The 24,341-nt window shown below is 40.5% G+C and overlaps 1 protein-coding gene across 23 annotated transcripts in view; it reads left to right on the top strand.

The window, feature by feature from the left end:
* SORBS2 (sorbin and SH3 domain containing 2) overlaps positions 1 to 24,341 on the top strand; it is a 497,996-nt gene that overhangs the window by 179,947 nt on the left and 293,708 nt on the right. For 22 of the 23 annotated variants that reach the window (XM_073607478.1, XM_073607469.1, XM_073607450.1 and 19 more), the window contains one exon: positions 750 to 827. The exons of the other annotated variant lie outside the window; for it this stretch is intronic. The gene's annotated coding sequence lies outside the window, so the exon portion shown is untranslated. The remainder of the gene's footprint in view (positions 1 to 749; positions 828 to 24,341) is intronic. 23 annotated transcript variants of the gene reach the window in all.

Raw genomic sequence — 24,341 nt, 5'->3', positions numbered from 1 at the left:
TTTTGCAGAAACACACTACAGTTCATTTACCATGGTTTCCTATGGGACAAGTTCACATCTATGCTTTTTTTCAGCCGCTGCGTATTTGGAAAGGGTCAAGGACTTTTTTTTTTTTTTTTTTAACGCAAAACTGTGCTTTTTTGGTTCAACATACTTCAATGGAGAAGCTGCAGAAAAGCATTTAATGCGTTTTTGCAGCAATTTGTATTTTTTAATCTGCCCAACAACAAATTGGCTAAAAAACTGTATTTCTCTTCTAATAGTGTATATACAGTATATCTCTTCTGTCTGTTATTCTCAGAGTGGATTCAATATTTTGCTCCCTAACCATATAGTTGGTTTATATTTACCACTGCATAGAGATATTTAAGAATAAATTGCTTTTTTTAAAAAAACTTTACATATTAACTAAATATTACAACACACTTTTTTTAAGGTTATTAACCGATTAATCGAAAAAATAATCGACCAACTAATCGATTATGAAAATAATCGTTAGTTGCAGCCCTAATTATTTTCCCCACTGTAGTTTATGTTCATGTTCGTTGACAATTTTGTATTTTTTGCTCTAATGGCAGGACATTTTTTAATACTTTTTATACATACATCTATTCTCACTAGCAATCTAGCCTGGGTAACTTTGAAAGGTCACAATACCCAGATATATTTGATACTAGTATTTGTATAGAATAAAATGATATTGAAGAACATTTAAATCTAATCTCTTCTGCATGTACCTGTCATTTCAGAAATTCCCTATGCGCAACGGCAGACATCAGTAGAAGAGAAGATTTCCTCCTAAAGAGGAAAATAAATACCAAACACTAGTAAGAGTTAATCTTTAATAATGAATCAGTTGTGTGACATGATATTGCAGTTTTGTGTGGACTGTGTACTGGATCTTCTGCTGCCTTATATTTTTCTGGGATTCCAAAGATACAGTCACCTAACCATCATTTTTTATTCCATAAGGCCTCATTCACACCTTTTATGTTCCAGAAATGTGCGTCTCTGCGCATGTTCCCAAAAACGTGGCAAAATGCACATCGCCCTTTACAGTGCCATTGTTTCTTAGTGACATCTCAAACACGGTCAGCAGGTGTTCATTTAGTCACACAAGACTTACTGCTAAAAAAGGGTGCAGAGCTACTTTGGCAGGGCAGCCCACTCAAGTGAAATGCGTAAAAAATGTGCAAAAAATGTACATATGTGCATCACACAAGTGTGAATTGGACCTTAGGGAAGTTCACACTCCCTGCTAAATGGAAATAAGTTGTTCTGAAAGTGCGTGATGGACCGCTGGACATACACTGCTCTCACAGACAGTATCGGTCTTTAGCTTCCCCCTCTTGCAGGGATTGTCACTCTTGGGCCAGGGCTGGAGCACAAATAAAGAAAAAAAAAGACATTTAAAGGAAAATCCTTAGGTTTTTTTTTTTTTTTTTTTTTTTAAGGCATATGTGGGCTTTAATAGCATTCAAAGTGTTTGTTACCCCAGCATTTCAAATTCCTGATATGTGCCTGCTGTACCATCTACTTGTATGAAAAAGTATTCTGTTACCTTTTTGTATTGCTTCCTTTGTGTGAAATCCCTGGTGTTCCTGCCAGTTGCTCTGCTTTCCTGTTAAAAAACTGACCGCACTAGACAGGAGAGCTCACCATGGTCAGTTCTCTAGTTGTGCTGGGAAGCCTGTGCAGCCTGCTCTCCTCCAATGATCAGACTTGTCCTGACACACCCCCCTCAATGTTGCACAGCATTTTACTGGGAAGATCAGTGAACTGTTGCTTCTCCTCCCCCAGCTTTTATGCAGAGAACAGAGGGAATGTGATCACTTAAAAAAAAAAAAAGTGGGAATTTATAATGTGTTTTGTTTTTTATATCTATACACAAATGTTTGCCTTTCATTTCAATTTTAAACTGAATGGGTTGTTTTACGAATACATTTTTAAATATGCAAGTAGGTTACTTGCAATAGACCAAAATGAATGTATATCTTCACATTTTTTTTCTTTTTGTTTTAGATCCAATTTTTTCAATACATTTTTTAATGGAGGCCCGGAGGGGGGACTCTGAGGCAAGGTGTGGCCTCATATGCTATGTTTATTTTTGGTTATATGACAGATGTACTTTAAGTGCCAGTTCCCGCATCACATAGAACTCGCAGGCAGTTCACACTCCCCTTTGCGAACAGCTGCGGGTGTCAATAGAAAGTTAATGACGCCTCCAGATCGGTTCGCATATCGCAGCGTGAACTGTGAATTAGGACAGGATTCAGAACACCCATGCGATCCAATTCTGGTGCGGACAAAAAAATATGTCCTGCACAATTTTGGTCTGAATGCGATGTAAATTCAACCATACAATCTGTATGGCTGAATTCGCATCGCACAGACATCACATGTGATCTGCACAGCAGTGCGGTGCGAATTACATGCAATGTCTGACATCACATTGGTGTGAACCTGCACTAAGGCATATTTTAGAAAGCCTATGTGAGTCAGGCTGTTTATTTTTTAATATACATTTTATATTTGTAAATGTTTTTGAGATGCACTTTCACGTCCAAAAACAAAAATAACAAAAATGAAACAAAACATGTTTAAAAAGTTGCTTGCACATGAGTCAAGCTGTTTTTAATAAAATTACAGAGAGCATTTGTAAAGGAAATGTGGCCAATCCCTCTACTTCTTTCCCTACTTCAGTGCCATGTACTTTAGGTGTGAGCAAAAGTTTTCTGTACAGTGTGCTAAACAGACACCAAAATGTATTTTATAGTAGTAGCACTTAACAAGTAAGCCTGGGATAACAGATTTTGTTTTTGCTATTTAATATTTAATATCTGTTATGTTGCTTTGATCCTACATTATACTCGCAGCTTAAATAATGCAAAAGATTGTTCTGATGCCAGAAAAGAATTTACAGCCAAGTGTGGTATTTTAACTGTCTGGAGATGTGCAGTCAGTTGTGTTTAAGTAAAATACACTTTGCTGTGAACTGTAGTCAAATATTTAAATCCTGGGAGTCCTCAAATGCAATTCAGATAATTTTTTGTGGTCGTTCATTGAGAGACAAAGGATTCAGAGACATTCCGGGTATACTTCAACTTACAGGAGGATCTGGGCACTGGCAAACAAAAAAATGACCAGCCAGGTAGCACCCCTCCTAGCATGCCACATTTTTTTTTTTTTTTCTAATGTGCTAGGTGGATGGACAATTTTTCTCTAACGAGAAAGGTTTAGAACCTCCATCAGAATTTTTTTGCTATCTGTTTACCCATCAATTTCCTCAATGCACATACAGCATTTAAAACCAGACAGATAAACCTCAACATGATTGCAGACAGCATTTTTAACCCTTCCAGCATCAATAAAAAAAAAAAAAAAAATAGTACTGATGGGAGATGAGTTCGACAAGCTTTTTCCTACATGAATTACATTTGCTGCTGACCCCATATATTCGTAGCATTAGTTTGCAATTGATTCATGAGTTAATCCAGTCTGTCGCAGCTTCCTAGCCCCAGTCAACTTGTGTGTAAAAGAGCAATGATAATGTCTCTGGTTTGAGCCATACACCCTGCATTGTTCATGTGCAGACTATTGCCCCATACACACGGTTGGATTTTCCGACAGAAAATGTGTGATAGGACCTTGTTGTCGGACATTCCGACCGTGTGTAGGCTCCATCACACATTTTCCATTGGATTTTCCGACACACAAAGTTTGAGAGCAGGATATAAAATTTTCCGACAACAAAATCCGTTGTCGGAAATTCCGATCGTGTGTACACAAATCCGACGGACAAAGTGCCACGCATACTCAGAATAAATAAAGAGATGAAAGCTATTGGCCACTGCCCCGTTTATAGTCCCGACGTACGTGTTTTACGTCACCGCGTTTAGAACGATCGGGTTTTCCCGCAACTTTGTGTGACCGTGTGTATGCAAGACAAGTTTGAGCCAACATCCGTAGGAAAAAATCCATGGATTTTTTTGTCGGAATGTCCGAACAAAGTCCGACCGTGTGTACGGGGCATATCAGCACCAATTCCTCTCACATTACCTATTATGTCAATGGATTTGACCTTGTGTACAAGCTGCAATCTGGTTTTCATTAATCAAAGATCCAAAACAATCTCTTTAAATCCAAAAAAAAGCCTTTAGTTTGTTAAATAAAAAAACATTTTATTCCTCTTGCCCAGTTTTAAAAATGAGGCTTCATTCTGAAGAGGTGATAATAAATAAATGAATACAATCACACCCTCTACTATTAAAACATGTCCCAGCTACCTTCCCAAGTCATCCCCCACCATCAGCTCACAGACCCTCCTGCCTGCATGAAAATCTGGGGTCAGGTAGAAGGATTCATGAGCACCTTCCAGGAATCTGGGGGTTGAATAAAATGGTGAAGGTGCTGCAAAGTGTGCCTGCAGGTTACTTGGGAAAATCATGTTCATTTTTTTGTACTAAAGTGTGCTGAAGGCTAATTCAAAATGAAATGGCCTCCTTAGCTCAGCATGCTTTAAAGGAGAAGTACAGCCAAACCTTGTTGTTTGGCTGTACCTCTCCTGTGGATCACAGGAGTGCAGGTCATTCAGCAGTCCTGTGACCCATTTTCAGCAGACAGTGGGTTGAAGCCCGCTGTTGGCTGACATCACACAGCCGGTTCAGGCTTGGGCAAGATCGTGACAATGAAGTCGGGATCTGCCCACATGCCTGGACTGGCACCCAGCTCAGCCTCTCAGCGAACCAGTGAGAGCCTGAGCCAGCTGCTCTCGCCCCCTCCACATTCCAGTGCTTCAGTGGCAGACTAAACTTACATCACCTACAGCCAGCCTCGCTGGTGAGCATGAACTTATTGCCATCTGCAACTTTGTTATTTCATTGTATTTTTCTATGTTGAGATGAGAGACCACTTCTTTTATTTCATGGAGAACAGTTATGCAGAAATAGCTCCCACTCTTAACCACTTCAGCCCCGGAAGGTTTTACCCCCTTCCTGACCAGAGCACTTTTTACAATTCGGCACTGCGTCGCTTTAACTGCTAATTGCGCGGTCATGCAATGCTGTACCCAAACGAAATTTGCGTCCTTTTCTTCCCACAAATAGAGCTTTCTTTTGATGGTATTTGATCACCTCTGCCGTTTTTATTTTTTGCACTATACACGGAAAAAAACCGAAAATTTTGAAAAAAATGATATTTTCTACTTTTTGTTCTAAAAAAAAATCCAATAAACTCAATTTTATTCATACATTTAGGCCAAAATGTATTTGGCCACATGTCTTTGGTAGAAAAAATGTCAATAAGTGTATATTTATTGGTTTGCGCAAAAGTTATAGCGCCTACAAACTAGGGTACATTTTCTGGAATTTACACAGCCTTTAATTTATGACTGCCTATGTCGTTTCTTGAGGTGCTAAAATGGCAGGGCAGTACAAAACCCCCACAAATGACCCCATTTTGGAAAGTAGACACCCCAAGGAATTTGCTGAGAGGCATGTTGAGCCCATTGAATATTCATTTTTTTTGTCCCAAGTGATTGAATAATGACAAAAAAAAAAAAAAAATTACAAAAAGTTGTCACTAAATGATATATTGCTCACACAGGCCATGGGCATATGTGGAATTGCACCCCAAAATACATTTAGCTGCTTCTCCTGAGTATGGGGATACCACATGTGTGGGACTTTTTGGGAGCCTAGCCGCGTACGGGGCCCCGAAAACCAATCACTGCCTTCAGGATTTCTAAGGGCGTACATTTTTGATTTTACTCCTCACTACCTATCACAGTTTTGAAGGCCATAAAATGCCCAGATGGCATAAAACCCCCCCAAATGACCCCATTTTGGAAAGTAGACACCCCAAGCTATTTGCTTTGAGGCATGTTGAGTCCATGGAATGTTTTATATTTTGACACAAGTTGCGGGAATGTGACAAATTTTTTTTTTTTTTTTTTTTGCACAAAGTTGTCACAAAATGATATATTGCTCACACAGGCCATGGGCATATGTGGAATTGCACCCCAAAATACATTTAGCTGCTTCTCCTGAGTACGGGGATACCACATGTGTGGGACTTTTTAGGAGCCTAGCCGCGTACGGGGCCCCAAAAACCAATCACTGCCTTCAGGATTTCTAAGGGCGTACATTTTTGATTTTACTCCTCACTACCTATCACAGTTTCGGAGGCCATGGAATGCCCAGGTGGCACAAACCCCCCCCCAAATGACCCCATTTTGGAAAGTAGACACCCCAAGCTATTTGCTGAGAGGCATGGTGAGTATTTTGCAGCTCTCATTTGTTTTTGAAAATAAAGAAAGACGAGAAAAAAAAAATTTTTTTTTCTTTTTTCAATTTTCAAAACTTTGTGACAAAAAGTGAGGTCTGCAAAATACTCACTATACCTCTCATCAAATAGCTTGGGGTGTCTACTTTCCAAAATGGGGTCATTTGGGGGGGTTTTTTGCCACCTGGGCATTCCATGGCCTCCGAGACTGTGATAGGCAGTGAAGAGTGAAATCAAAAATTTACGGCCTTAGAAAGCCTGAAGGCGGTGCTTGGTTTTCGGGGTCCCGTACGCGGCTAGGCTCCCAAAAAGTCTCATACATGTGGTATCCCCGTACTCAGGAGAAGCAACAGAATGTATTTTGGGGTGTAATTTCACATATTCCCATGGCATGTTTGAGCAATATATCATTTAGTGACAACTTTGCGCAAAAAAAAATAAAAAAAATAAAAAATTGTCTCTTTCCCGCAACTTGTGTCACAATATAAAATATTCCATGGACTCGACATGCCTCTCAGCAAATAGCTTGGGGTGTCTACTTTCCAAAATGGGGTCATTTGGGGGGGTTTTGAACTGTCCTGGCATTTTATGCACAACATCTAGAAGCTTATGTCACACATCACCCACTTAAGGCCTTGTGCACACGCTCAGATATGTTGATTTTACAAGCATTCGGGCTTTTTTTGTCTCTGTCTAAACGCCCTCCATGTTAGCCTATGTGTTCATGCACACTATAGGCGTTTACAGGAGTTTAGAGGCAGAAGAATTTAGAGGCAGAAAAAACTCCACCAAAGTCACGTTCAGGAGAGGAACTTTTAAGCATAAAAAACGCCTGATGCTCCTAAACACGCCTAAGCATGTTTAGCGCTTGAGTAAATAAATTAATACTCTGGCCAATGAAATAAATAAGCGCCCAAGCACTTGATGTGCCTAAATACGTTTGCAAAAATGTGGCTTAGGTGTGTTTTTGAAGCTGCTTATCTCTTGCCAGGGGAAAAGGGTTTATTAAAAGCCCCAGTGTGCATGAGCCTAACGTTTTTTTGATAGCTATTTTTCCTGTGTTCAAGCTTGTAAGGCTTTTCAACATCAACTGTTTACCAGAATTACAAGACTGGCACTGGTCTTTTGTTCACTTGTATGCTAAGTTTTACCAGGGTGATGTTTGGGCCTCATCTGATGCCAGTTTCAGGCATAAGGGCCTTCAGGCAGCCCCAAGTTTTGTTGTTGTTCACTGGACATGTTAGTGTTCTGTTACTGTTGGCCACCCTTAGTTGTACTTCTTTCGGACCTCCCAGTTGTCTCTGAAAAATTAGTCCTCTAATGAACTAGGACAAAAATAACATTTTGGTAGCCAACGTAAAATTAACTAGCACAGGCCCCACCCTGTGTGTTTATGGTTTTGCTCTCGGTATTGCTGTGTTATAAAATGTAGGCATTTTGTGAATGGGAGGTGTTATGCCCGGCTGGTCCTGTGTTTTTTTTTTTTTTTTTTTAAGCATCCAAATCCTCCTGTAGGGAGCAGATTAGCAATTGCCTCTAAATCTCGTAATTCTAAATAAATACCAAGAAACTGATTTCACCGTAAGTACAATTTTTTCAAAAAGTTTTAAATCTAAAGATATTAAATTTCAATGTTTACGGCAGACAGAGACAGAGAAAAGAAATCCAAAGAAAAGAAAAAAATCTGCTACTGCATTGTGGGAACACTAGAGGGTCTGAAAAAAAGATTTTCTGATTGGGCTACATTTTGCTGAATTTTTCTGCCAGTAAAAAATGCCAGTAAAATTTTATCTTTGGCCAAGCTAATATTTTGTTTTCAATGACAGATTGGCTTGAATTAATATGGATTTATGTAGGTTAACTTGTATTAGACTTCTAGTAATGCATAATGAATTTAGTAACTGGCCCTTCCTTTAATTGTGGAGCTATCACACACAGTGAAATAGTTCGTAAAGGAGAAGTCCAGCCAAAGCTTGTTTGGCTGGTCTTCTCCTATGGATCACAGGAGTGCAATTCGTTTTGCACTCCCATGACCTGTTTTCAGTAGAGCACTCTCTGCTGACGTCACCGATATCAGTCCAGGCACCGCGTCATCCCGACAATGAAGTCTGGATCTGCCAGGTGCCTGGACTGACACCCGTCACAGCCTCTCAGCGAGCCGCTGAGATGGCCGCACTTTCCCCCTTATAGCTCAGCACTCCAGTGAGGGAGGAGGAGCAGAGAGGAGAGCTGCTGATTGACAGTCAGCAGCTCTTGGCTTGGGGAGCTGAGAGAACCAAGCCATCGGCAGTGTTCGATCACTCAGTTCTCAATGCAGAGGTGCAGAGGGAAAGATGCAGCATCAGACCAATGCTGCATCCACCGAGGTAAGTCTGAAACTGAAAAAAAAAAAATCCCTTACTTTTCTTTTAAGTTGAAATTTAGTTGAGATGGTAATATTTGATGTGCTAGCTAGCATGGCAGAAATTAGCATCTGCATTATAGTACCCACCCATGGTCATATCGCATTACTTGTCAACATGAATGCTTTGATTAGTTTTATGATATTTGTACATTTATATGCAGTCTAAAACTGCTCTAAAGTCTAAAGAAGTTGATAAATTGACTTCTTATGAATGGGAACGGCCATATATGGATTAAAATTCAGCCCATTCCTGCTGAACCAGCCGAATTTCGATACACATAAAGCCAGCTTAAAGCAGGTTTCATAGACTGCCATGAAGGTTAAATAGATGAATCTAAAAAAAAACTGCCAATTCACGGCAAAGCAAAAGATTTGTTTTAATACCCCCCCCCAGCACCTGCACTGTCATATGAGAGTAAGTCTTATGCTTGTTGTTACCTAAAAGTACTGAGCATTTTCTTTGCTCCCTGCAGTTGAACTAGGCCTTCAAAATGAGTATGTGCTTATGTGCTACTAGGGAGGGGGGCAATAAAGAAAACCCATCGCTTTGTCCTGCATGAGTAGCTCATGGGTTGCTTTAAGATCTGAGAAGTTTAAGTCATCAGTGTCAGATACAGTGAGTCTAAAATATGGAATCTCCTAAAGTGTTACTAAACCCACAACAGTAAAATCAGTCTGTATATGCCGTAAAGCATGCATGTTATACTCATTGTGGGACCTAAAGGGTTAATCCTCTGCATTGTGTAAAAAGGCTTTTTGATTCTGTATGCACAGATCCTCCTCTTCTTCCACTGACTCCAAAACAGGGCTGGATAAGACATAGTTAGTGGAGTCAGACTGCACATGCTCAGTTTGGTGTGTATTGCTAGAGAGTTTTTCTTTTTTTTTTTTTTCTTGAGAACGTGCATATGATCAGCACAGGGTCAATCAGCACTGTCCAGACAGAGGGACAGAGGGTCAGGGGTCCCGGATCCTGAAAGGAAAGCCAGTGGAGTGTGAAAACTCCTCCTACAAGCTTTAACCAGGCACTGCTAGAAGTCACAAGACTGCTATATACTGCTGATTAGAAAAGGTATTTAGCAGTTTGTATTTACCAAAATAATTGCATTTCCATGTTCTGTGTACTGAGGGAGACCAGATATAGTGAATGCAGGGTCCTGGGTTTAGCAACACTTTAATTTTTAAAAATCTAATTATATTTTGTTTTAAAGAGTCACTATAACCCTGCCCATCCTGAGCAAAGTAACAGTGTCTTTGAATAGTCCACCTTTTACACTTTATACTCCATTCTCCAGCAATTTCTCCACACTGCTTCCCATATCGTGCCAAAATACCTGGGAGTTGATTTACTAAAACTGCTAAATCTGATGCAGCTGTGCATGGTAGACAATCGGCTTCTAATTTCAGCTTTGACAAAGCCTGAAAGCTGATTGGTTTCTGTGCAGAGCTGCACCAGACTTTGCACTCTCCGGTTTTAGTAAATCAACTCCTTTGTGTCATAGCAGTGCTTGGGCCTCACAGTTGACCAGTAGACCTGAGCACTTTATAGTGGGAGGAGGTCACCCAGTAGGACCAGGTTTTTTACAGTAGCAGCCACATAAAAGGAATCCGTTTGGAAGCGCTGGAGAGGGAAGTATAAGGTGGTCAGAGGGCAGGCTTTACATTGAGACCCCTTTCATACAGAGGCAGTTTTCAGGCATTTTAACGCTAGAAATAGCGCCTGTAAAGCACCTAAAAACTGCCTCCCATGCATTACAATGGGTGATTTCACACCCGGGCAGTGCGCTTGTGGGACGTTAGAAAAGGTCCAGCAAACCGCATCTTTGGGACGGTTTGGGAGCGCTCCCAAAACGCCCCTGCCCATTGCCGCAACACTGGAGTTGTTTTGGGGTTAAAAGCACCCCGCTAGCGGCCGAAAAGCGCTACTTAAACAGCGGTAAGGCAGCGCTTTACCGCTAACGGCTGGCGCTTTCAGTGTGAAAGCAGCCTGACACTGTCATTTTTGCCCTGAATTGGCAAAGTCTAGTTGCTTTAGTAAATCAACCCGAACGTCTCTTTAAAGAATTTGAAGTAATAATGGTTGTTTGTGAATTTATATACATAGAATACAAACTGGTAAAAATGAAAACACCATTTTTTGTACACCAGTAGCATAATCATAGTGTCAGTTCTGAAAAATACACATGTTTTTATAAAATCTGTTATTTATCCACACGTGTGCAACTTTTCCTCAACATGTCATAGCCATCAATGATGACGGTGGGCACAGACCTCATAGCTTCAAAAAAAAAAAAAAAAATCTGAGGGTGTATATGAGATATTACAAGCAGTATCTGGTTTAGTAGGTTATATTTACTCTGCCACTATAAACTATACAACAGTTTTTGCCCTGCTCCTCTCTTTAATACTTGATATTGTCTACAGGAGTTGAAGACATGCAGCCTGCACTCGGAGAGCTGTAACACTGTAAAGCAGGTACTAGTTAATAAGGTCAGGGCATGCATCTTGTTAAACATTAACCAAGTCTCCAGCAGCAATAATAACAAATATTGTTACATCAAAACCTTCCGGCAGTATCAGGCGGAACATGGATGTTTTGGAATACACGTTATCTAGGTTTCCCCATGCAGGTATTGGTTGTACGAGACCATATTCAAACACATTGAAGGCAAACAGGAAATCCCAGTGCAAGTTACAACAGTTGTCATTGTTTTTAGTGTAAAAATATGCACAGTCCGGGTATATTATAGGACACACAGCTCAGAGAGGAAAAAACTGCAGTCAGACAAATGACAAGATCAATAGAATCTTTTTCTGTTAAAAAATGAACCCTGTCATCAGAAATAAGTGAAACTGAGTTGGAAAATGCTAGAGTTCCTTATATTGGTTGACTTTTCAGATAACCTTGGCATGTGAGAATGACTAGTTTTGAACTGGAAAAATCATTTGGATGCAAAAATAATTTTACATGGGTCATATAGTCGGTGTATATAATACATCTTAACCCACTTCAGCTCTCATACCTGTATTGCAAAAATGATTTTATTATCTACCCAGTGTATAGACAAATGGGTAATAAAAAACTTGTAAAAATTCACTTTTTCCACTGCTAGTTGGAAAAAAAATATATATAGTGTATTTACAGAGGATAAAAACATATTAATTTAGTTTGCTTAAAATGACATCAACCTTTATTTTTTTTCTTGTACAAGCAAAATGAATACAAAATGGCTAACTTAAAATACTGGTTTAAAAAATAGAAGTTAAGAAAATTTCAGAAAAAAATAGCTATGGGGAGAAAAGGATGGGGTTAACGAAGACTCATTAGGTTTGGAGTCATGTTAAATTTCACTGCCACAACCACCAATGCAGGGGGTTGGGGGATTAAAAGAGAAGTGTGGGAATTGGGAAATAAAAAAAAAACATACATACTCTTCTCTATGGCTGCAGCAGAGCTGTTATGCTGCAGCTGTCCCCTGCTGGCTCTAAGGCTGTGAACATGACTGCTGGTTGGTCAGTTTTTGGGTTCACTCTGAGCATGGCTTTCACAGCTTTGCCCCTCCATTGCTTACTGGAGCACTGGGCTGTGGAGGGGGTGAGAGCAGCTGGCTCAAACTCTCAGCAGTGCACTGAGAGGCTGAGCCAGCTACTGGCCAGGCATCTGTGTGGATCCCGACATTGTATTTTCGGGATACATTCAGAGACTGGAGCAGCTCTGTGATGTCAGCCGACAGCCCGCTGTTGGCTGAGTATGAATCACAGGAGAGCTTTGGCCATACTTCTCTTTTAATTTTTGCTGCCACTGACCACCAGTGTGAGGAGATGCAGGGATGTTGAAGGTTATTACTTATTATTGTACTCATTTGTGTTGTACATCAATGCTTGGGGGGTTGTTATTATTCTGTAAACTGACACCAGTGCTGGGGGTTATTATTACTGCCACGGTCAACAATGCTGTAGGTTTCTGTACTCCAACATCTTCAGTGCACATTGTTATACACAGCAAAAAATGCAGCAGGACCTAACTTTTTGGGCTTTGTAGCCCATTCATTTTGAATAGGCTTCCTAACTTGATGCAATGCACAAAAATGTGCTGCATATGTGCAGCCTTTTGGAAGCGTTGGGGGTCACACTTAAGATCCTGTATGACTTCTAAGTTGACCACCACTGGTTCTATGCATTAAGGTGAAAAACCTTCTGTAGTGCAGCAGAGCCCCCCTTTTACTTACCTGAACCTGATTGTTCCATTGACGGGGATGAGCACAGCAGCTCCAGCCACTGTCTCGGGTCCTCATTGGATAGATTGATAGCAGCGCAGCCATTGGCTCCAGCTGCTGTCAATCAAATCTAGTGACACGGGAGAGGGGCCGAGTCCTGCCACTCAATGCCAGGAGTGCCGCTAGGGGACCCCAGAAGAGGAGGATCTGGGCCACTCTGTGCAAAACCCTTGCACGGAAGTAAGTATAACATGTTTGTTGTTTAAAAAAAAAAAAACCTTTACAAGGACAGCATGAGGTAAGAGTTCATTACACTTACCTGCATACTCTCCAAAAATCTTGCAGGGAGTGTATCAGTAACATTTGCTCAATTCTTCCAACCTGTGTCCTCTCTACTTCTGGGTTGTTCTGTTTGGCAAATAGCAGTTTCTAATTCCATGTGTAAAATAGTAGGGACAGGAAGTATAGCGTGCATGGATTGGAAGCATTGAGCGACTGGTACTGATGCTGTCCTTGCACAGTTTTCAGGACTCTGTATCTCATAGAGGACTGCACAGAGCTATGTGTATTAATACTTACCTTACACTGTCCTCTCCTTTAAATCCTAAACATGTAGAGGTTGTGTTTATGCAGTAAAGCATATAAATGAATGAATCATCTACTAGTGCTTCAACAAGTTATTCATCTCATTTAGAAGGCCTCGCCTTACCCATGCCTGGTCAAACATGGCATCAATATCAGAATATGTGACCTATATAGTAATCTCGCTTCTTAATACGTACAGTTTCATCCATATAATGTAAGCCACAGAGGACAATTGATCTACTGCATTGTCAAATTCAACAGGTTGCAAGGCACCAAGCCTTTATGAGGGGTAACATTTGATTTATAGATTGGTCATATTAAATTTAAGCTTTGTGTGCCAGGTTTTGATCATGTGAGTGTATCTAATTGCCCTGCTCATTCATCTTATGTGCTGCTGGCTGTGGTACAAATGCAAATCAAATTTCCTCAAATTAAGAGTAATCAGATAGACCTACTTATATTAATGCTTAAATTTGGCTTCCCTAAGCATTGCCTGTAAATCAACATTTTATTTAAACTGCCAAAATGCATACACTCACTAAAGAGGGAAGAGATTTGTATACTATTTTGGTCTTGGGGTGCCCTTCAGTGTGAGATGGAACTACATAGTTATGTATGGGCGGGCCTGAATGCAGGGAATATGAGAGAACGTCTTCATCAGGACTGCACAGATTAAGGTGGCAAGTCCCTTGGTGTGATGGGATACTGTTCTGTCCTCCCTACACGTTTCCCTGTGTGTAACTTGATATGCAGCTAGACTAAGTGTAATTCTGAAGCTTTGTTAACAAAACAGGATGGGTGAAATGTTTGAGAAAAAACAAATACAGATGCATATTATCAATATATGAAATATACAGAAATACCATGAACGAGATAGGCTGTAGATGACGATAAGTAATTCTTACCAGCAATGCTGGGTTTAGGGAATGCAAGCAGATGCAAGTTTTAGTCCAACATGTGCTCTGATAGCTGGTTCCTTCTTTCAGTCTCTAAAGTGCAGTCTGAGTTCTCAGGATGCACCTGTCTCTCTTCCTCGGACCGAAGAATGATGGGAACTTTTGTTTAAAGGTGAACAGTTTCTAGTTTCTGCAAAAACAGTAGATTTACCACCAGCTCCATCTTGTGGTTAAATCTGATATGGCATGTAAATCACTTAATGATTATCCTGCTGAGGGCAGAACGGACACTATAAGTGAGAGTTTTCACCCTATTACTGAAAGGCCCTGAGTATATCCCTTTCTGGTAGGATAACCAGGTGAAATCACTATAAATACAAGCCCCCACAAAAAATGATTATAAACGTATACATTAATGGATCATAAAAGAGCGTATGGTTTTTAAATTTGTGCTTAGATGCACTTTAATAGCTTTGAATAGGTACTCATGAATAGATCAGAGGTACTTCCAACTAAAGTGAACAGCTTTAGGCACATTGCTTATAGCAAGTTATGTTAATTGGTTCATAAGTTGGTACATTGATGATCTCCTGGCAGTGATTTTGGAATCTCTGGTAAAAGGAGGTGACTAGTACATGAAGATGCAAGTTCCAGGGCTTGGATGATTATGCTTCCTTTGTATCCTGTATCCAGTACTTCCTATGTACTGAAGATGGCAGTTAATTATTTAAAATAATAATGATAAAGCAATTCGAAGAGGCAAACTGCGTTGACTTGGCATACACTTTGTTCAGGTGTCAGTAGTCAGACTGAATCTGCAGTGATCGGACCTTTCACTGCAGTAGACATTTATTATTATTGATTAAAACTTGGCCTATGTACACCAAGCTTTACAGTAGTATACAGTGTAAAGGAGGCGTTTATGTGTTATTGCAGGTAAAATACTTTCTTATAATTTTGGATAGAATTAGAACCTCTGTGAGCTGTGTGCACCTCTGTTGGGGAGTTCCCTTCATTTCCTGTACTGGAGACCAAGACAGTATCTACCCGATGGTAGTTCTAGTACAGGGGTCTTCAAACTACGGCCCTCTAGTTGTTCAGGAACTACAATTCCCATCATGCCTAGTCATGTCTGCGAATGTCAATGTTTTACAATGCCTCATGGAATGTGTAGTTCCGTAACAGCTGGGGGCCGTAGTTTGAGGATCCCTGTTCTAGTAGATGACTCCAGCTGTCTTATTCCTTTGACCATGAAGCATTATCTAATATAGGCAACATCACTGTATTTTTTTTTTCTACTCTTTTATTTATGATCCCACTTTTGAGATGGCCATAATCTAATAATACATTTAATTTCATCATCAGATGTTCTGCAGAATTGCTGCAGGTGTCTAACTTGACATATGCTTTTTGAAGACAGACCTGGTTTTTCCAGCAGTTGTCATGGATACACATTTTGACAGATCTGTTTATTTGTGTGTTGATTCATTGGAATCAGAAAAAATATTGATTTGTTCTGATTAGATTTTCTGTTTCTGCAGCGGTGTCGGTCAATAGTGTAATTTTATTAAAGCTGCCTTCACATATATGTGTTGTAGTAATGCACAGTGAAATGTGTATTTTACCACGCTTTACCATAACATGCATAACACATGTATACTGTAAATGTGCCAGAGAACAGTGTTGTGTGGGCTGAATTTATAGTTTGTGCCCTTTTAAGGCTTACAGCTTTTTTTATTTTTAAAACATCGGACAACCACCACCACTGAAAGCCCATCTACTGTGTACACAGCCTGTATGATGACATGAAGTGAAGCTTGCGCATATATATATATATATATATATATATATATATATATATATATATATATGGAACTTAAAGTACAGGTGCCCCCCCCCCCCATTAAAAAAAAAAAAAATATATATATATATATATATATATATTTTTTTTTTTTTTTAATGGGGGGGGGGGCACCTGTACTTTAAGTTCCAATTTAAGGCCATCTGCAACAATCCCTGTCTAGAACCGCTATTCCTAGGATGGCTTCACATTGAAGTTATGTATTACAGCTCAGGTATTTAAAGCTTTTTAAGCTGATGGGAGAATTATTTCCTACAATGCTTTCCACAGGCTGGATTCCTAATGCTGGACATCATGTTAACAGCTGACCTCGGCAGGGAGTGCTAAGACATGCAATTATGTAATATTTAGCTGTTTACAGAGTTCTCGAGGCTAATCTCATTACAACTGATTAATAATTATAGGTGATCTTCAGAACAATTCAGATGGCATGCCTGGAAAGGTGAATGTTTGTAGCAGATAAACTTCTATTCCAATTTATTGTTTTTATGTTGTATAGCCAATATTCTCATTATAACTAGCAATTATCGGTCCTTATTCTTCAGCTAGAGAATCATCTCTAATTATTCCAATGTGACATATACTGAGTTCATAAAGGGTGTCGTAGACAATCTTTAGAATTCAGGGAGCAACATCCAGAGTGATAGTGCTTCCACCCAAATCATGTAATGTATCCAGGTAGATTAGTCTGTAGGAAGGAGTGTTCACACTGGACACCGCCTCTTCAGTGCATTCTTACCCTTCCAAACCCCTGTGGCCATCACACTGATGGCCGGGGAGTTGTGTACTAGGGATGGGCAGAGCCTGATGGTTAACTGAGAGACTGATTGGATGGCAGTCAGTGGATTCCTAACTTCCAGTCAGTCCAATAGCGGCTTTGGAATTTGTCCACTGCAATGCGCCGTCAATCACAGGTAAGGCAGACATGATGGAGAACTAGTCTCAGAGTTCACTGTCAGACTCCACCCACCCAACAGATGCAACAGATGTGAATTTGCATTGTCAGATGGACAGAGCCTGATGGGGAGCTCTGAGACTAGTTCATTATCAGGTCTGCCTTGCCTGCGATTGACATCGGAAGGCAGTGGACGGATTCCAAAGCTGCTACTGAACTTAAAGCTATATTAAAGCCTTGGTTTAAAAAAAAAGCAAACATGTTATACTTACCTGCTCTGTGCAGTAGTTTTGCAAAGAGCAGCCCAGATCATCCTCTTCTTAGGTCTCTCAACAGCGCTCCTGGCTCCTGCCGAGTACCCCCACATAAACCGCTTGCTTTAGGGGCACCCAAGCAGGCACACCTCTGAGCTGCAGCTCTGTGTGTCCATTCACACATAAAGTTGTGGCTGGGCCCCACCCCTCCATCTCCTGATTGGCTCACTGGCTGTGATCGACAGCAGTGAGAGACAATGGAGTGCAAGTCCCCAGAGAGGCAAGGCTCTCATGGACATCGCTGGATCGAGAGGGGGCTCAGGTAAGTATTAGGGGGGCCGGAATGCATTTTACCTTCATGCATTAGAATGCATGAAGGTAAAAACCCGTGTACCGTTACAACCACTTTAACCGGTTCCTGAATGGCCGCGGCAGTTATACTGATACAGATTATACAGAATGGCTCCCCTGGGCAAGCCGTCGTAGCTGTACGTCGGCCCTTTAAGACGCTGTAGGAGGTGCGTGTGCCCGGAGCCGATGTGAGTGCCTTGTAGGCACGATGACCGCCGGGCACCCGCGATCACTTGTGACAGAGTGAGAAGTGGGATCTGTGTGTGTAAACACACAAATCCCGGTTCTCTCAGGGGAGAAGAGACAGATCGTGTGTTCATCCTAAGTATGAACACCGGTCTCTCTCCTCCCCTAGTCAGTCCCATCCCCCCTACAGTTCGAACACACCTAGGGAACACAGTTAACCCCTTGATTGCCCCCTAGTGTTAAACTATTCCCTGCTAGTGACATGTATACAGTAATCAATGCATTTTTATAGCACTGATCGCTGTACAATTGTCAGTGGTCACAAAAAATGTGTCAAAAGTGTCCAATTTGTCCGCCTCAATATCGCAGATCACCGCCATTACTAGTAAAAAAAATAATAATAAAAATGCCATAATTCTTTCCCCTGTTTTGTAGATGCTATAACTTTTGTGCACATCAATCAATATACGCTTATTGCGATTTTTTTTTTTGATTTTTTGATTTTTTTTTTTTATTACCAAAAATATGTAGAATACATATTGGCTTTAACTTGAGGAAAAAATTAGTTTTTTTGAAAAAAATTGGGGATATTTTTTATAGCAAAAAGTAAAAAATATTGTTTTTTTTTTTTCAAAATTGTCGCTCTTTTGTTTATAGCACAAAAAATAAAAACCGCAGAGGTAATTAAATACCACTAAAAGAAAGCTCTATTTGTGGGTAAAAAAGGACGTCAATTTTGTTTGGGTACAGTGTCGTACGACTGCACAATTGTCAGTTAAAGCGACGCAGTGCCGTATCGCAAAAAATGGCCTGGTCATTGAGCAGCCAAATCTTCCGGGGCTGAAGTGGTTAATAGCAGCTGGAATCTGCCCACTGCCAACCACTGTCAAGCACAGGAAAAGCAGACCTGATGGGGAACTAGTCTTTCAAAGTTCTCCTTTAGGCTCTGCCTACTGTTAGTTCAGTGCCTCGTTGGTTGCTAGGCGGCCTTCATCCTAATCAAATGAAGTAAATATAAACGCACATTCAAATATGTTATCAAAGTAATGAACACGCAACACCCCCACCCTCTGTACTCCAACCCTGGGTTAGTCTTAAAGCGGAGGTCCACCCTAAAATAAAAAATTACATTGATAGTCTCAAAAAAATGTATTAAAAAAATTTGAAGAAAACATAAAATTTTACTTACCAGAAACCCCTGTTGCTAGGCAGTCTTCCTAATCTGCCTCTTCTGCGGCGCTGTTCTCTTCTTTGGCGAGATGCCCTGTTGTCTTCTGGGACATATGTGTGTGTCCCAGAAATCAACAGGGCCATTCACAAAGTGCCGCACGACTCGCGCATGCGCAGTAGGAAACGGGCAGTGGAGCCGCAAGGCTCCACTGCCTGTTTCCCTTCATTAAGATTGCGCCACCGGCACCTGATCCAATGGATGGATCGGCCTGGGGGGGGGGGGGGGGGGGGGGCGACATTGTGGGATCCCTGGACAGGTAAGTGTCCTTATTAAAATTCAGCAGCTACAGTGTTTGTAGCTGCTGACTTTAAAAAAAGAAAAAAAATTGCGCCTGGAACACCGCTTTAAAGTATAACTAAAGAGTACAGAGGCATTAAAATGCGTATCAGTTTTTATTGCAGTCTGTGCCCCCATTAAGAGATTCACCCTCTCTATTTGTCCAGCTTACCATTATCATTGAAAGTAAAAAAAAATCCCGAATTATTGGATATCCCCAGAAAAGTAATAGAGGGGAAATCTTCCAATGGGGGCATTAGTTCTGGCTGAAAGCTGTTGCCAAACTCTATGCAAATGCAGTATAAGCCTCGGTTCACACCAGAGGCGGCACGACTTGCAGGTCGCCTCACCGAGGCGACCTGCACACGACTGCCCGGGCGACTTGCAAAACGACTTCTGTATAGAAGTCTATGCAAGTCGCCCCCAAAGTCGTACAGGAACCTTTTTCTAAGTCGGAGCGACTTGCGTCGCTCCCCTTAGAACGGTTCCCGAGCCTAAGGCTCGGTTCACACAGGGGCGACTTGTCAGGCGACCTAGTCGCCTGACAAGTCGCCTCCCGTTCTGTGCTACGGAACCGTTCTAATAGGAGCGACGCAAGTCGCTCCGACTTAGAAAAAGGTTCCTGTACTACTTTGGGGGCGACTTGCATAGACTTCTATGCAGAAGTCATTTTGCAAGTCGCCTCGGAAGTCGTTTGCAGGTCGCCTCGCTGAGGCGACCTGCAAGTCGTGCCGCCCCTGTGTGAACCGGCACTAAGGGCCAAATAGACTTTTTTACTTTACAGAAAGTATCGTTTTTTTTGCCGACCTGGGGGCTGAAAGTAACAACTGCTCAGTGACAATACAAGCAGGACTGGACTCCCCATCTGGCAATTCTGGCATGTAGCAGGTGGTTTGTGTGCCTGGAAGAAGCATTAACCACAAACAGGAAATTGAGGTACATTACACTATATTTAGCATTTAAGCTCTCCATGCATGGTAAAATTTCTCTTGTTTACCCTGTGGGATCAATGACAGAAATTTCACAATTCCCCCTTTCGTGGTCGGACTTTGGAGGCAGATTGGAACAACAATATGCTTTTTATAAAACATTAAATTTGTATTAAACATCAATATATGCACATATACAATATACATTGGATGACATTCCCAGGGGAAGATATACAGGCACATGATACAGGCGCTGTCCCCATGTGGATTTATGCAGTTGGAGCTGTGAAATGGATGAGCTCCGTGCTATGCTTTAAATAGGCTATAATTACAGTCTGGAGTGGATGTGACTATTGATTTCAGTGCAGCCAATATGTGATTCATCTCTGATGACAAGTGTACTATACCCTTTGTAGTGACAACTATTGTATTCTGACAGCCAGTACCCGTGGCTGTCAGAATACCCAAACAGGGAAGGAGCTAAGAATGCTCCTTCAACAAAAGTCATTTGAAAAATTGACTCTTGTCAAGCCAGGTGGTACCAACAGGGCCATCCATGGAACAAATTTTGGATGATTCAATATGAAATAGAAAAAAGGGATGAGAAACATGCTTAAAATGCAGGTAAAATGCATCTTGCTTAAATCTTTACTCATACCCTTAAAAACATTTTCCATCTCAGAAGTGTGATAGAGAAGGTGGCTACGCTTCTACTTCCACTTGGACCATGGGGAATGAAGCGTAGCCACCTACTCCATCTCAATCCTGAGAAATTTGGACCACATCACTAAAAAAAAAATGAATTTGCAGGAGGCTGAAAGCAATAGAAGGCATTTTTGTTTAAAAAAAATAGGGATACTTGAATAAAATGTATATAAAGTTATATGAAGCGTAACTCCACTTTTGTTGATAAAAAAAATTTCCCCTTTGGGTGATCTATGTATATTACAAGGATTTTAACAAACTTTGTTGTAGGAATCTGAAAAAATCCCTGTGTGTTTGTCTGTCTGTGTCCATGTGGGAAAGTGAATCTAATGGGAGAGGTTTGATAATTATCAATAAACTGCTGTACCTGCAGGGTTCTAATGAGGAAAGCTGCAGGGTCTGCATTCCTTTAGACAAGATTTCCTGTTGGGAGTATCTTACCAAATATGACATTTTTGTTGCAGGAGATGCCTGATATCTTTAGTGCAGACTTCTGGTGAAAATCAGTGAGCCGATCACACAAGCAGGAAATTATTTTTCTTGGGGATGTTCTGTACACATTTTTTTTCCCCATGATGTTACCCTTTAAGCCACAGCTTAGTGTAGAACATACATTACAAGGTAAATATAAATCTTTCACAGGTGTGATTTAGTTTGATATAATACTGAATATTTAGGAGCATATTTTATAAAACATTGAATGTGGCATTCACCAAACATTTCATTTGTAGGTAAATCTTTCTGGTCAATGTGTCTTAATGTAATTCACTACTTTATAAATATGCTTTTTACATTTTTTGCTTATGCTCAATTATTACTGGTTTCCTTTTAAATTAAAATTGGAACTCAAGAACAGCACATTTAGCTGAGCATGGCATTTTTATAATTCAGATTGGATTCTGAAGGCACGTAGAATAAAAATCTCAGCTTTTGGTACATGTACAGTGAGGGGAAAAAAGTATTTGACCCCCTGCTGATTTTGTACAATTGCCCACTGACAAATAAATCATCAGTCTATAATTTTAATGATAGGTTTATTTTATGAGTGAGAGACAGAATAACAACAAAAAAATCCATTTCAAAAAAGTTATAAATTGATTTGCATTTTAGAGAGTGAAATAAGTACTTGACCCCTAAGCAAAACATGACTTGGTACTTGGTGGCAAAACCCTTGTTGGCAATCAGAGGTCACATGTTTTCTCAGAAGGGATTTTGTTCCACTCCTCTTTACAGATCCTCCCCAAGTCATTAAGGTTTTGAGGCTGACGGTCGGTAACTCGAGCCTTCAGCTCCCTCCACATATTCTCTATGGGATTAAGGTCTGGAGACTGGCTAGGCCATTCCAGGATCTTAATGTGCTTCTTCTTGAGCCACTCCTCCTCCAAACACGGCAAGTTGAGTTGATGCCAGGGAGCTCGATCTTGGTCTCATCTGACCACAACACTTTCACCCAATTCTCCTCTGAATCATTCAGATGTTCATTAGGAAACTTCAGACGGGCCTGTACATGTGCTTTCTTAAGCAGGGAGACCTGTAGGATTTCAGTCCTTCATGGTGTAGTGTGTTACAGATTGTTTTCTTGGTTACTATGGTTCCAGCTGACTTGAGATCATTGACAGGATTCCCCTGTGTAGTTCTGGGCTTATTCCTCACCATTCTCATGATCATTGAAACTCCACAAGGTGAGATCTTGCATGGAGCCCCAGACCGAGGGAGATTGATGGTTATTTTGAGTTTCTTCCATTTGCGAATAATCGCACCAACTGTTGTCATCCTCTCACCAAGCTGCTTGGTGATGGTCTTGTAGCCCATTCCAGCCTTGTGTAGGTCTGCAATCTTGTCCCTGACATCCTTGGACAGCTCTTTGGTCTTGGCCATGATGGAGAGATCGGAATCTGATTGCTTCTTCTTTTATACAGGTAACAAGCTGAGATTAGGAGCACTCCCTTTAAGAGAGTGCTCCTAATCTCAGCTTGTTACCTGTATAAAAGACACATGGGAGCCAGAAATCTTGCTGATTGATAGGGGATCAAATACTTATTTCACTCGTTAAAATGCGAATCCGTTTATAACTTTTTTGAAATGCGTTTTTCTGGATATTTTTATTGTTATACTGTCTGTCTCTTGCTGTTAAAATAAACCTACCATTAAAATTATAGACTGATCATTTCTTTGTCAGTGGGCAAATGTACAAAATCAGCAGAGGATCAAATACTTTTTTCCTCTCACTGTAGCTCTAACTGTGGATGATACTAAATGACTAGAAACTGAGACACCGCTAATATAATTAATTGTTAAAGAATGTGCTGTCCTGGCACACCAGCTTTCATTAACTTAAAATGCATTTGAATTCCTAGTAAAGTTTAAATAAGGCAGCAAGTTATTTATTTCTAAGCTAATGTAATTACAAAATTGTCTGACTAATCAAAACCAAATATGATCAAAGAAAATAAAATATTCATATAAAAAAAAAACCTCTGTGATGGCATTTTGCAGATGTTGTGAAAGTTTTATTAACCTTTTAATGTGGAGTGTTCTGATGTAAAATTAATAACCATTTTACTATGAAGAAATGTATCACTCTTTTCAAATACAACCCAATGTTTAACACAAGTGGGGGGCTGAATATGTATAGCGGGGCAATCCTATACTGAGATCATCTGTAATATCATTTTTTATTCCAGCACAGTTTTTCTGCAGAAGCTTCTCCCAGGGGACTTCTGGGCAAATAACAATTTCTAAGAATTTAAAAGGATTTTCAGCTTACTTGGCCTCATCTGCCACAGAATTAAATCCTAACGCCTGAGCAAAATATTTTTTTATGTTGGATAGGGTGAGAGAGTATCAGTCTCTTTTGGGTTTTTATACCCGTCTGGTACCTTTTTGGGTAATATTCCTAACTTTCTGTACCTGTAACACCTGTACAAAAAATGAGTAGTGTGAGTGTCAGCAGTACAGGGAAGCACAGGTGGAAATTAAAACATCAGAAGTTCTAACCTTTGACCCTTTTGGAGAGACTTCTTATCACCTCCTGTCCTGACAAGACATGTATAGCAATAAAACATTGGGGAGGCTCCAATTCTTCCACTCTTTATCCAAAACAGTGTAAAACATTTTGGCTGGAGTTGGAGGTGTAGGTTTGGCTGGAGTCGTAGACACATGTAGGTTGTGTTTACTGTCTGTGTCCCTCACTTTAGTCCCTCACTGTATGTGGAGATGCATACTGCAACAAGTACCACCTTTTGGCACCGTGGAATGTAAATAAAATG

This window comes from Aquarana catesbeiana, linkage group LG01, assembly GCF_042186555.1.
Source record: "Aquarana catesbeiana isolate 2022-GZ linkage group LG01, ASM4218655v1, whole genome shotgun sequence".
Classification (NCBI taxonomy): domain Eukaryota; kingdom Metazoa; phylum Chordata; class Amphibia; order Anura; family Ranidae; genus Aquarana; species Aquarana catesbeiana.
The sequence above is the reverse complement of the archived record's forward strand: the minus strand, read 5'-3'. Positions and strand labels throughout refer to the sequence as shown.